This window comes from Oncorhynchus gorbuscha, linkage group LG13 (assembly GCF_021184085.1).
Source record: "Oncorhynchus gorbuscha isolate QuinsamMale2020 ecotype Even-year linkage group LG13, OgorEven_v1.0, whole genome shotgun sequence".
Classification (NCBI taxonomy): Eukaryota; Metazoa; Chordata; class Actinopteri; order Salmoniformes; family Salmonidae; genus Oncorhynchus; species Oncorhynchus gorbuscha.
In genome coordinates, this window is record NC_060185.1 from 11,631,657 (window position 1) to 11,642,490 (window position 10,834).

Genomic DNA, 10,834 nt, shown 5'->3' on the forward strand with positions numbered 1-10,834 from the left:
GCGACAAAAACAACAGCACAGAGTTACAAATGGGATAGACAAACTTACAGCCAATAACACAATAGAAAAATTGATGCACCGTGTGTGCAAATATAGTAAGGTTTGGGAGGTAAGGCAAAAATAGGCCAGAGTGGTGAACTAATTTAAATTTAGCATTAACACTGAAGTGATGTGCAGATGATGATGTGCCAGTGGGGATACTGGGGTGCAAAATAGCAACAAAAAAATAACAATATGGGGATGAGTTGAGTGTGCTATTTACAGATAGGCTGTGTACACATACAGTGATCGGTAAGCTGCTCTGACAGCTGATGCTTAAAGTTAGTGAGGGAGATATGAGTAACCAGCTTCAGTGATTTTTGCAATTCGATCCAGTCATTGGCAGCAGAGAACTGGAAGGAAAGGTGGCCAAAGGAGGTGTTGGCTTTGGGGATGGCCAGTGAAATATACCTGCTGGAGCGCGTGCTACGGGTGGGTGCTGCTATAGAGACCAGAGAGCTGAGGTAAGGCGGGGCTTTACCTAGCAAAGACTTATAGATGGCCTGGAGCCAGTGGGTTTGGCAATGAATATGTAACAAGGGCCAGCCAACGAGTGCATACAGGTCGCAGCGTTGGGTAGTAGATGAGGCTTTGGTGATGAAACGGATGGCACTGTGATAGACTACATCCAATTTGCTAAGTAGAGTGTCGGAGGCTATTTTGTAAATGAAATCGCCGAAGTCAAGGATCGGTAGGATAGTCAGTTTTATGAGGGTACTGTATGTTTGGCAACATGAGTGAAGGATGCTTTGTTGCGAAATAGGAAGCCGATTATAGATTTGATTTTGGATTGGAGATGCTTAATGTGAGTCTAGAAGAAGAGTTTACACTCTAACCAGACACCTAGGTATTTGTAGTTGTCCATATATTCTAAGTCAGAACCGTTCAGAGTAGTGATGCTTGGAGGGCGGGCAGGCGGGCAGGTGGGCAGGTGGGCAGGTGGGCAGGCGGGTAGGTGGGCAGGTGGGCAGGTGGGCAGGCGGGCAGGCGGGCAGGTGGGCAGGTGGGCAGGTGGGCAGGTGGGCAGGTGGGCAGGTGGGCAGGTGGGCAGGTGGGCAGGTGGGCAGGTGGGCAGGCGGGCAGGCGGGCAGGCGGGCAGGTGGGCAGGTGCAGACAGCAAACGGTAGCAGAGGGGGGAATCCCAATGACTGTTTCCGCATTGTGGACAAAGCCAAGGACTGGTGTGTGCGACCTGCCAGGTGTGTGACCTGCAAGTGGCCAAAGGGGGTATAGACTTAGAGTGGGTGAGAAGGTGAGAATATTTGTGGTTTATGCTAGAGAGGAGGCTTGTGTGATGTATCTCAGACAGTTAGTTGAGCTGCCTTATTGAGGTCATCACACCGGCTTTACTGTATAAATCTGTCATGTTCATCATAAGGAGGAGACCAAGGTGCAGCGTGATAAGTGGACATTCTATTTTATTAAACGAATGCAACACTGAACAAAACTATACAAAATAACAAAACGAACTTTGATGCAATATGACTAGTGCCAAACAGGCAACTAAACATAGAATAATAACCCACAAGACCAACATGGAAAATGGCAAGCTAAATAGGATCCCCAATCAGAGACAACGATAAACAGCTGCCTCTGATTGGGAACCAATTCCGGCCACCATAGACCTACATATACCTAGACATTCTAAAAACCTAATAGATATACAAAACCCTAGACAGGATAAAAGCACCGAGAAAATACAGAAACTAAACCAACCACCCTTGTCACACCCTGACCTAACCAAAAATAATAAAGAAAACAAAATAACTAAGGTCAGGGCGTGACAAAATCAGATGATTGACAGCAGGACAGGCCAATCACTAGGACCCACACAGAAGTAGAGCAGTGCCTGATGATTTTCATGACACTAAATACTGAACTGTAGGAAATTACCGAGTTAAATAATATCAAATTGTATGAATATGAAGACCACTAACAATGTAAGGGATGAGAAGATAATCCATTCATAGAATGTAACGCTCTGTTGCTCTTCCTACGTTTTGTACATCTGCATTGTGCAATGATATGACAGTAAACTCTTTGTAGTGAGAGAGAGTTACAGAGAGTTTGTGACATGATGACGGTGCAGACAGACCACTGCAGACAGACTGTGTTGCCAACGGATAGGGTGTTCAGCAGCGCAGCTTCCAGTACAGATCAGAGAAAATGAAATTGAACACATGGAGGTGTGTTTGTGTGTGTGTGTGTGTGTCCACAGAGGAGCTCAATAAAAATGTGTGGGGCTCAGTGGCCAGGTATGTGACCTGCAATTGATATGTAGGATGAAGAGGGGGGAGAGGGAGAGGGAGAGGGAGAGGGAGAGGGAGAGGGAGAGGGAGAGGGAGAGGGAGAGGGAGAGGGAGAGGGAGAGGGAGAGGGAGAGGGAGAGGGAGAGGGAGAGGGAGAAAAACAGTTCACCTACAGGACACATGGTGGAATAACTTGGAGGTGTGTAATAGTTTTTTCAATTAAATTCAAAGGGTTTTAATGGCATGTGAATCATATGTTCACTTTGCCAAAGCAAGTGAAATAGATAATAAACAAAAGTGCAATAAAAAATCTGACATTCAACTGACAAAAGTTCCAAAGGAAAAGAGACATTTCAAATGTCATATTATGTCTATATACAGTGTTGTAACGATGTGCTAACAAAAGGGAAAATAAATAAACATGAATATGTATTTAAAATGGTGTTTGTTCTTCCCTGGTTGCCCTTTTCGTGTGGCAACAGTTCACATATCGTCTTTCTCTGACACTCCCACGTTTCAGATCCTACCTGCAACTGTGTCCACCTCCACCCTAACTCCCCTCCCTTACCAGCCAACCCCTGCCTCCCCTACCCCTGCAATCCCTCCACCCTGCCTCCCCTCCCAATGCCCCCCCCCCCAACTCTACACTATAAAAGAGAGGGAGAGAGAGTAAGCAAGAGAGAGACGGGGAGAGACAGAGTACAGCTATGAGGTTCAGGCAATATATTAACCTTTACCTATCTATAGTCATGATACTGAACTCCTCATCTCTGAGCCTTCTATTGAACTACTCCTCTGCCTCGTCCACTTCCTCGTCCTGTCGTCTGCGGGAGCAGTTCAGTCTGAATGGGATGTACCAGAAGGGTGATGTGATTCTGGGAGGTCTGTTTGAGGTCCACTACTTCACTGTGTTCCCTGAGCTATCTTTCACATCAGAACCCCAGCAGCTCTACTGTGAGGGGTGAGTATTCATCTACTGGACTGGACTGGACTGGATGTGTGTCTGCACCTCTCCTAAAAAGGACAGATAGACATCCCTACTATAAGAAGCCTCACTATGATCAGTGTTAACCAACCCTAGTGCAGGAGAACTACTGGGTTCTTGTTACATTGGTGAATAGTACATTGCGGTTTCAAAATATCTCTGAATAAATTGTGTGTATTCCATTGTTTTCTAAGCAAATTTCCCTTTCTAAAGACTAACCTATTTTATTATCTATCCTTGACAAAAGTAACTTGTTTTTTCCTCTCAACCCCTTAAGACAGCACTCTCTCACACACACTCCTTAAGAGGTGCACAGGGTTCAACACCTCTAGAGAGATTTAAAACATTTACAAATTGATTTAATGTTCCTTTTCTCTGTCAGTTTTGACAGTTTTGGTTTCCAGCAGGCCCAGACTATGGTGTTTGCTGTAGATGAGATCAACAGAAACCCTGACCTTCTGCCCAACATCAAGCTCGGATACCAGCTCTACGACAACTGCCTGAAGCTGGGAGTATCGTTCCGTGCTGCCATGTCATTGGCCAGTGGGACAGAGGAAGAGTTCCTATTGGATGAGTCTTGTTCTGGGTCACCCCCCGGTGCTAGGGATTGTGGGAGACCCAGGGTCCACACACTCCATCGCCATCTCCAGTGTCCTAGGGCTGTTCCGGGTTCCCATGGTAAATCAGAAAGAATAGAAAGATGACATCATTATTGGAAATATCCTTCTTGTATTCCAAAACCCCACTTTGAGTGAGAAACAGCATGTTTAGGTCTTAAATCTGTCTAGGTATGAAACCTTTAGATTATATTAATTCATTGAAGAATAACAAAATAATCATTGTATATTTATTTCCCTCAGGTGAGTCATTACGCCACGTGTTCCTGTCTGAGCGACCGGGGGAAAATACCCATCCTTCTTCAGAACCATCCCCAGTGACGCCTTCCAGGTCTGTCTCTAAGAAGACTACAATGACATAATTACACAGTGAACCGTCAGCTCCCATGTATACTCACTATACACTTTATACTGTGTAATGGCATTACAATTTTTAAAAAATGTTAAATATATTTTTTTTAAAGATTATATTAGGTTAAATAAAAGGTGACAAAAATAATGTATGTAGTTTATGTTGATCTCTCTATACTCTCCAGTCTCTGTAATAACACCAGTAATGTATAATCTCTGTTGATGTGATCTCAGGTGCGAGCCATGATCCAGATCCTACGTCGGTTGGGTTGGACCTGGGTGGGACTGGTGTTCAGTGATGATGACTACGGAGTTCATGCTGCCCGGTCCTTCCACTCAAGCCTGGCCGAGTCAGGGGGCTGTGTGGCCTATTCCCAGGTCCTGCCCAAAGACAACCGCCCCACTGAGCTGCAGAGGATCGTGGGAGAGATCAAGAGCTCCTCTGCTCGTGTGGTGGTGGTGTTCTCCAACGAGGCCTACCTGCTCCCTCTGGTGGATGAGGTTCAGAGATGATTTTATCTTGACAGTTGATCTAAAATAACTCTTACAATACATTCACATTTTAGTATCAGAGGCTCTAATCCAGAGAGATTTACACATCATAATAATAATATTAGTAATATCATTTAGCAGATGCTTTTATCTAAAGACACTTACAGTCAGTGATGTGTGCATATATTTTACATATCGGTGTCCCTGGACAGTTAGTGCGTCCATCTTATTAAGATATCTAGCGGGCCAACCACATATTGCAATCATAGTAAGTATGTTTTTTCCTCAATAAAGTATCAGCAAATGAATTCTAAAGCCATAATTACAGCTATAACAGCTGTAGGATGTTACTCTCACAAACAACAGTGTATTAAAGTGTTACAGTGTATTACCACTGTGTTGTTCTTGATGCCAAGATTATAAAGTATAAAACCCGTTTTACAAGGTGGTGGTGCAGAATGTGAAGGGTCTCCAGTGGATTGCCAGTGAAGCCTGGTCCTCCTCCTCTGTGTTTCACACCCCCCGTCTCATGCCCTACCTGGGGGGTACCCTGGGTATCGCCATCCGTCGTGGAGAGATTCCCGGCCTCAGGGACTTCCTGCTTAGCATCCGCCCCAACGACCATCCTGACAATAACCCTGGAAACAACATGGTGAAGTAGTTGTCTTTTAACTCCAACCATTTATTTAATTACTTCATACATTATGTTTAAAACATTTAAATGGCTTTGCCCATACATTCTACAATATAGAAGAAAAAAACTAGTGTTTCTCTTTAACATTTCCTTCTCTGTTCTGGTAAGGTGAGACAGTTCTGGGAGGCTGTGTTTGGGTGCAGGTTGGAGCCCCCAGCAGGTTGGGTGGAGGCTGGGGGTGATGTATGTACAGGTCAGGAGGACCTGAGGGATGTGGAGACCAACTATGGGGACGTGTCTGAGCTCAGGCCGGAGTATAACGTGTATAAGGCAGTGTACGCCCTGGCCCATGCCCTGCATGACTTACTGCAGTGTGTGCCAGGGAGAGGACCTTTCAGTGGGAACCGCTGTGCCAGCCTACAGAGACTGGAGCACTGGCAGGTGGGATACACACACACACACTTACGCACAAACAGATGCAGATATACACCTTGCCAACTGTTTATTTCTGTTTCCTGTTTTCTTAGTCAAGGTTCCCTTACTTCATAGTGTCTTTTGTCTACATAATCTCCTCCTCTTTCCTCTCTTCCCTCTGTTCCCTCCATCCCTCCATCCCCCTCCTCTGACCAGCTGGTCCATTACCTGCAGAGGGTTAACTTCACCACAGGGTTAGGCGATCGCATTTCTTTTGATGACAACGGGGACGCCCTGGCCATCTATGACATTATGAACTGGGCGTGGCTCCAGGATGGGAGCGTACAGGTGGAGAATGTGGGTGTGATCGACGAATCAGCCCCCGCAGGACAAGAGCTCACACTGGACGAGGACAGAATTTTCTGGAACTTTGAGTCAAAAAAGGTTATATATAAATTATACAGTAATATAGCATATTTCACTACTGCAACAAAAACAGTGTAAACATATACCAGTGGAGGGCAAAGAATCATTAGAAATGAGTGTGTAAATATGGATGTATTAATATTGGCATATAAAACTGCGTATTTAACTGACTTGCCTAGTTAAATAAAACTTAAATTTCCCCTCACCTTCATCCTTATAGCCCCCACGATCAGTATGCAGTGAGAGCTGTCCCCCAGGCACCCGTGTAGCCAGGAAGAAGGGGGAGCCTGTCTGCTGCTTCGACTGCATCTCCTGTGCGGAGGGAGAGGTCAGCAACACCACAGGTCAGTGAAATTAATATAATTTAAAGATTTTGAGGGTGGTTTGGGGCTGATGAAAAGGTTGCCCACATTTGCTTTGTCTGTCTTTCTGTCAGACTCTGCCGAGTGCTTGAGATGTCCAGAGGACTTCTGGTCCAGCCCGGATCGTGACCTCTGCATCCCTAAGGGGGTTGAGTTCCTCTCCTACCAGGAATCCCTGGGCATCTCCTTGATGACCGCCTCGTTGCTAGGAGCCCTCATCTGTGCAGTGGTCCTCGGAATCTTCACCCGTTACCGGAACACACCTGTTGTCAAGGCCAACAACTCTGAGCTCAGCTTCCTGCTTCTGCTTTCACTCAAACTCTGCTTCCTGTGCTCGCTGCTGTTCATTGGCCGGCCCCGGCTGTGGACGTGTCAGCTGAGGCATGCAGCATTTGGTATCAGCTTTGTTCTCTGTGTCTCCTGTATACTGGTGAAGACAATGGTGGTGCTGGCTGTGTTTAGGACCTCTAAGCCCGGGGGCAATGCCAGCCTGAAGTGGTTTGGTGCTGGGCAGCAGAGAGGAACAGTCCTGGTTCTCACCTCATTCCAGGCTGCTATCTGCACAGCCTGGCTGGTTTCAGCCTCTCCAACTCCACACAAAAATACACGCTACCATATTGATAAGATTGTATATGAGTGTGTGGTGGGGTCGGTAGCAGGGTTCGGAGCGTTGTTAGGCTACATCGGCCTCCTGGCGTTCCTTAGCTTCCTCTTGGCTTTCCTGGCTAGGAATCTTCCAGACAACTTCAACGAGGCCAAGTTCATCACCTTCAGCATGCTCATCTTCTGTGCTGTCTGGATATCTTTCGTCCCGGCCTACATCAGCTCTCCTGGGAAGTATGCAGACGCTGTGGAGATATTCGCCATCTTAGCTTCCAGCTTTGGCCTTCTGGTGGCGCTGTTCGGCCCAAAGTGTTACATCATCCTGCTGAGGCCAGAGAGGAACACCAAGAAGGCTCTGATGGGCCGGGCCACAACCAAGACATAGGGAGAGTCTTCAATCAATTTCTTTGATTCTTCATGTCCTCTCTCTTCACCTTTTTCTCAAAACCCATTAGATGAGAAGGTTTGGAGGGGTGTGATATCTAACCTTCTCGTTCATTGGGTTTTGAAAAGGAGACAGAGGAGAGAGGACACGAGGAATCACAGAAATTCCATTGAGATTCTCCCATAGGCTCAATACCGTAACAGCAGTTTACAGTGGATTCCTCTCCTCGTCTTCTTCACGTCCTCTGTGCTGATCTGAAATATGAACACTAGGTGGAGGTACTATGCCTGCTAGGGATTTGCTTCACACTCTGCCATGCAAAGAAAGGAAAGGAGAAATGTAGAGTAACACAGTATGATCGCCTCAATTAGTTTGAAGTAGCTCCTTTTAGTTTCCACTTCTGTTTGAACTTAGACAGATGTTATTGTTTTGTTAGCACTCTAGTGATGTGTAGTAGCATGTTATTGCTTATAATTTAATATTCTGTAAGATGTTGTGTAAATATTAATCACATAATAAATTATTTATTTCCTTGGGCTGTTTAGTAGGCTTTTGATTTATTTAATTTGTCTATGTGTGTGGCTTTAATCTTCTAAGGTATAGGTTATCCCCGATGAGTGGGTTTCTGCATCGAAAGGCTTTCGATTGAATCATCACATCGTGTGGAACAGCATAACATACCTGTTCCTTCTAAAGGAATCTGCTGCCACACTCATTCACCCATTAATTGAATCATCACATCGTGTGGAACAGCATAACATACCTGTTCCTTCTAAAGGATTCTGCTGCCACACTCATTCACCCATTAATTGAATCATCACATCGTGTGGAACAGCATAACATACCTGTTCCTTCTAAAGGAATCTGCTGCCACACTCATTCACCCATTAATTGAATCATCACATCGTGTGGAACAGCATAACATACCTGTTCCTTCTAAAGGAATCTGCTGCCACACTCATTCACCCATTAATTGAATCATCACATCGTGTGGAACAGCATAACATACCTGTTCCTTCTAAAGGAATCTGCTGCCACAATCATTCACCCATTAATTGAATCATCACATCGTGTGGAACAGCATAACATACCTGTTCCTTCTAAAGGAATCTGCTGCCACACTCATTCACCCATTAATTGAATCATCACATCGTGTGGAACAGCATAACATACCTGTTCCTTCTAAAGGAATCTGCTGCCACACTCATTCACCCATTAATTGAATCATCACATCGTGTGGAACAGCATAACATACCTGTTCCTTCTAAAGGAATCTGCTGCCACACTCATTCACCCATTAATTGATTATACATTTATGCAAATGTTAATTTAATAAAACATTCAGACTTGAAAGGACTTGCAGAATGTGTTTCTATTGAACCGTTGAAATTTACAAAGATACTTTATTAAAATATCAGGAAACTGTCATATGGGGAAAGAGAATTACCTTATAAAATGTGAAAGGAATGAACAACATGCTCATTAACGGTATCTAATTGAATTGATTTGTTTTCAGAACTTAATTTTAATGGAAGCTCCCCCGAGTAGGTGTGTCCAAACTTTTGACTCAAATACAAATCTTAGATTCAGCTATTAAGGACTAGCAGAACCCACTGGATTCTCCAATTACACGTACTGAAGTACAGGACAAAATACAATCCCTAACACCCCAAAAAAGCCTTTGGGGTTTGTGGTGTCCTAAATGAAATTATAAAATATACAAACCACAAATTGGCTGTACTTAAACTCTTTAACATCATCCTCTGGCTTGGCTTATTCCACAATATTTGGAACCAAGGACTGATCACCCCAATCCACGAGAGTGGAAACAAATTTGACCCCAATAACTACCTTGGGATATGCGTCAACAGCAACCTTTGTAAAATCCTCTGCATTATCATAAACAGCAGACTCGTACATATCCTACATAAAGGAATCCGATGGCATTACCCGTATGGTTAATAATGAGGATCTACATTTTGCAAATGTAAGGTCGATTAGTAGACATCCGCGAGTGTTATTAAAATAGGCCAATGGACTCAGGTCGTGCCCCAGGGCTGGGTCTTCCGGGAAGACAAAACCCCCCTGAAATGGATAAAATGAATGGGACAATTTTGGCAGTGTATGAAACATATACACGATGGCAAATCCCACTCAATTCGACACCAATTCATTCAAACCATATTGAAAATGGCATATGGCAAATGACAAGTGTCAAACAGCAAAAATCTAAAGGAGGGTGAGCGCGCTCCACCGATACTACTGCCCCCTGTTAATACTGTCCCCTGCTGAGTGTAAGGGGCAGTATTTTGATGTTTGGATGAAAAACTTACCCACATGAAACTAACTATTTCTCAGGCGAAGAATCTTGAATATGCATATAATTGTCAGATTAGGATAGAAATGTAATGCTCCGGGTGTCGTGGGTGTGGAGTCAAATGCAGGAGACAGAGTTCAATGCTGTGCGTCTTTTAATAGCACCAACACACCACAGGGTCCTCACAAATGATACGTTCCCAACCACAAGGAATCAAAAAGTACAATGGAAAAAAATCACGACCAGGCACTAACACGTACCTCTCCAACAGAGCCGAAGGTTGTCTAATAAAGACAAACTAATTAAACATGAACAGGTGCTACCACTAAACATACAAGGAGGGGGAGGAAAAACAATCAGTGGCAGCTAATAGGCCGGTGACGACGACCGCCGAGCGCCACCCGTCCGGGAAGGGGAAACACCCTCGGTCGGACTCGTGACAGTAACCCCCTCCGACGCGCGGCTCCCACAGCGCGCCGACACCGGCCTCGAGGTCGCCCCGGAGGACGAGGTGCATGGCGATCCGGATGGAGGCGATGGAAATCCCTCAACATGGATGGATCCAAGATGTCCCCCACCGGTACCCAGCACCTCTCCTCCGGACCGTACCCAGTCCACAAGGTACTGCAGGCCCCTCACCCGGCGTCTTGAGTCCAGAATGGACTCCGGAGACCCCTCGATGTCCAGAGGGGGAGGAGGGACCTGCAGTACCTCACTGTCCTGCAGGGGACCAGCTACCACCGGCCTGAGGAGAGACACATGAAACGAGGGGTTAATACGATAATAGGAAGGGAGTTGTAATCGATAACACACCTCGTTTATTCTCCTCAGGACATTAAAGGGCCCTACACACTGCGGACCCAGCTTCTGGCAGGGCAAGCGGAGAGGTAGGTTTCAGGTCGAGAGCCAGACCCTGTCCCCCAGTACAAACACGGGGGCCTCACTGCGGTGGCGGTCAGC

The 10,834-nt window shown here is 45.5% G+C and overlaps 1 pseudogene; it reads left to right on the forward strand.

The window, feature by feature from the left end:
* The first annotated feature begins 2,981 nt into the window (after window positions 1-2,981).
* On the forward strand, window positions 2,982-8,093 carry LOC123993876 (annotated as a pseudogene).
* Window positions 8,094-10,834: the final 2,741 nt, after the last annotated feature.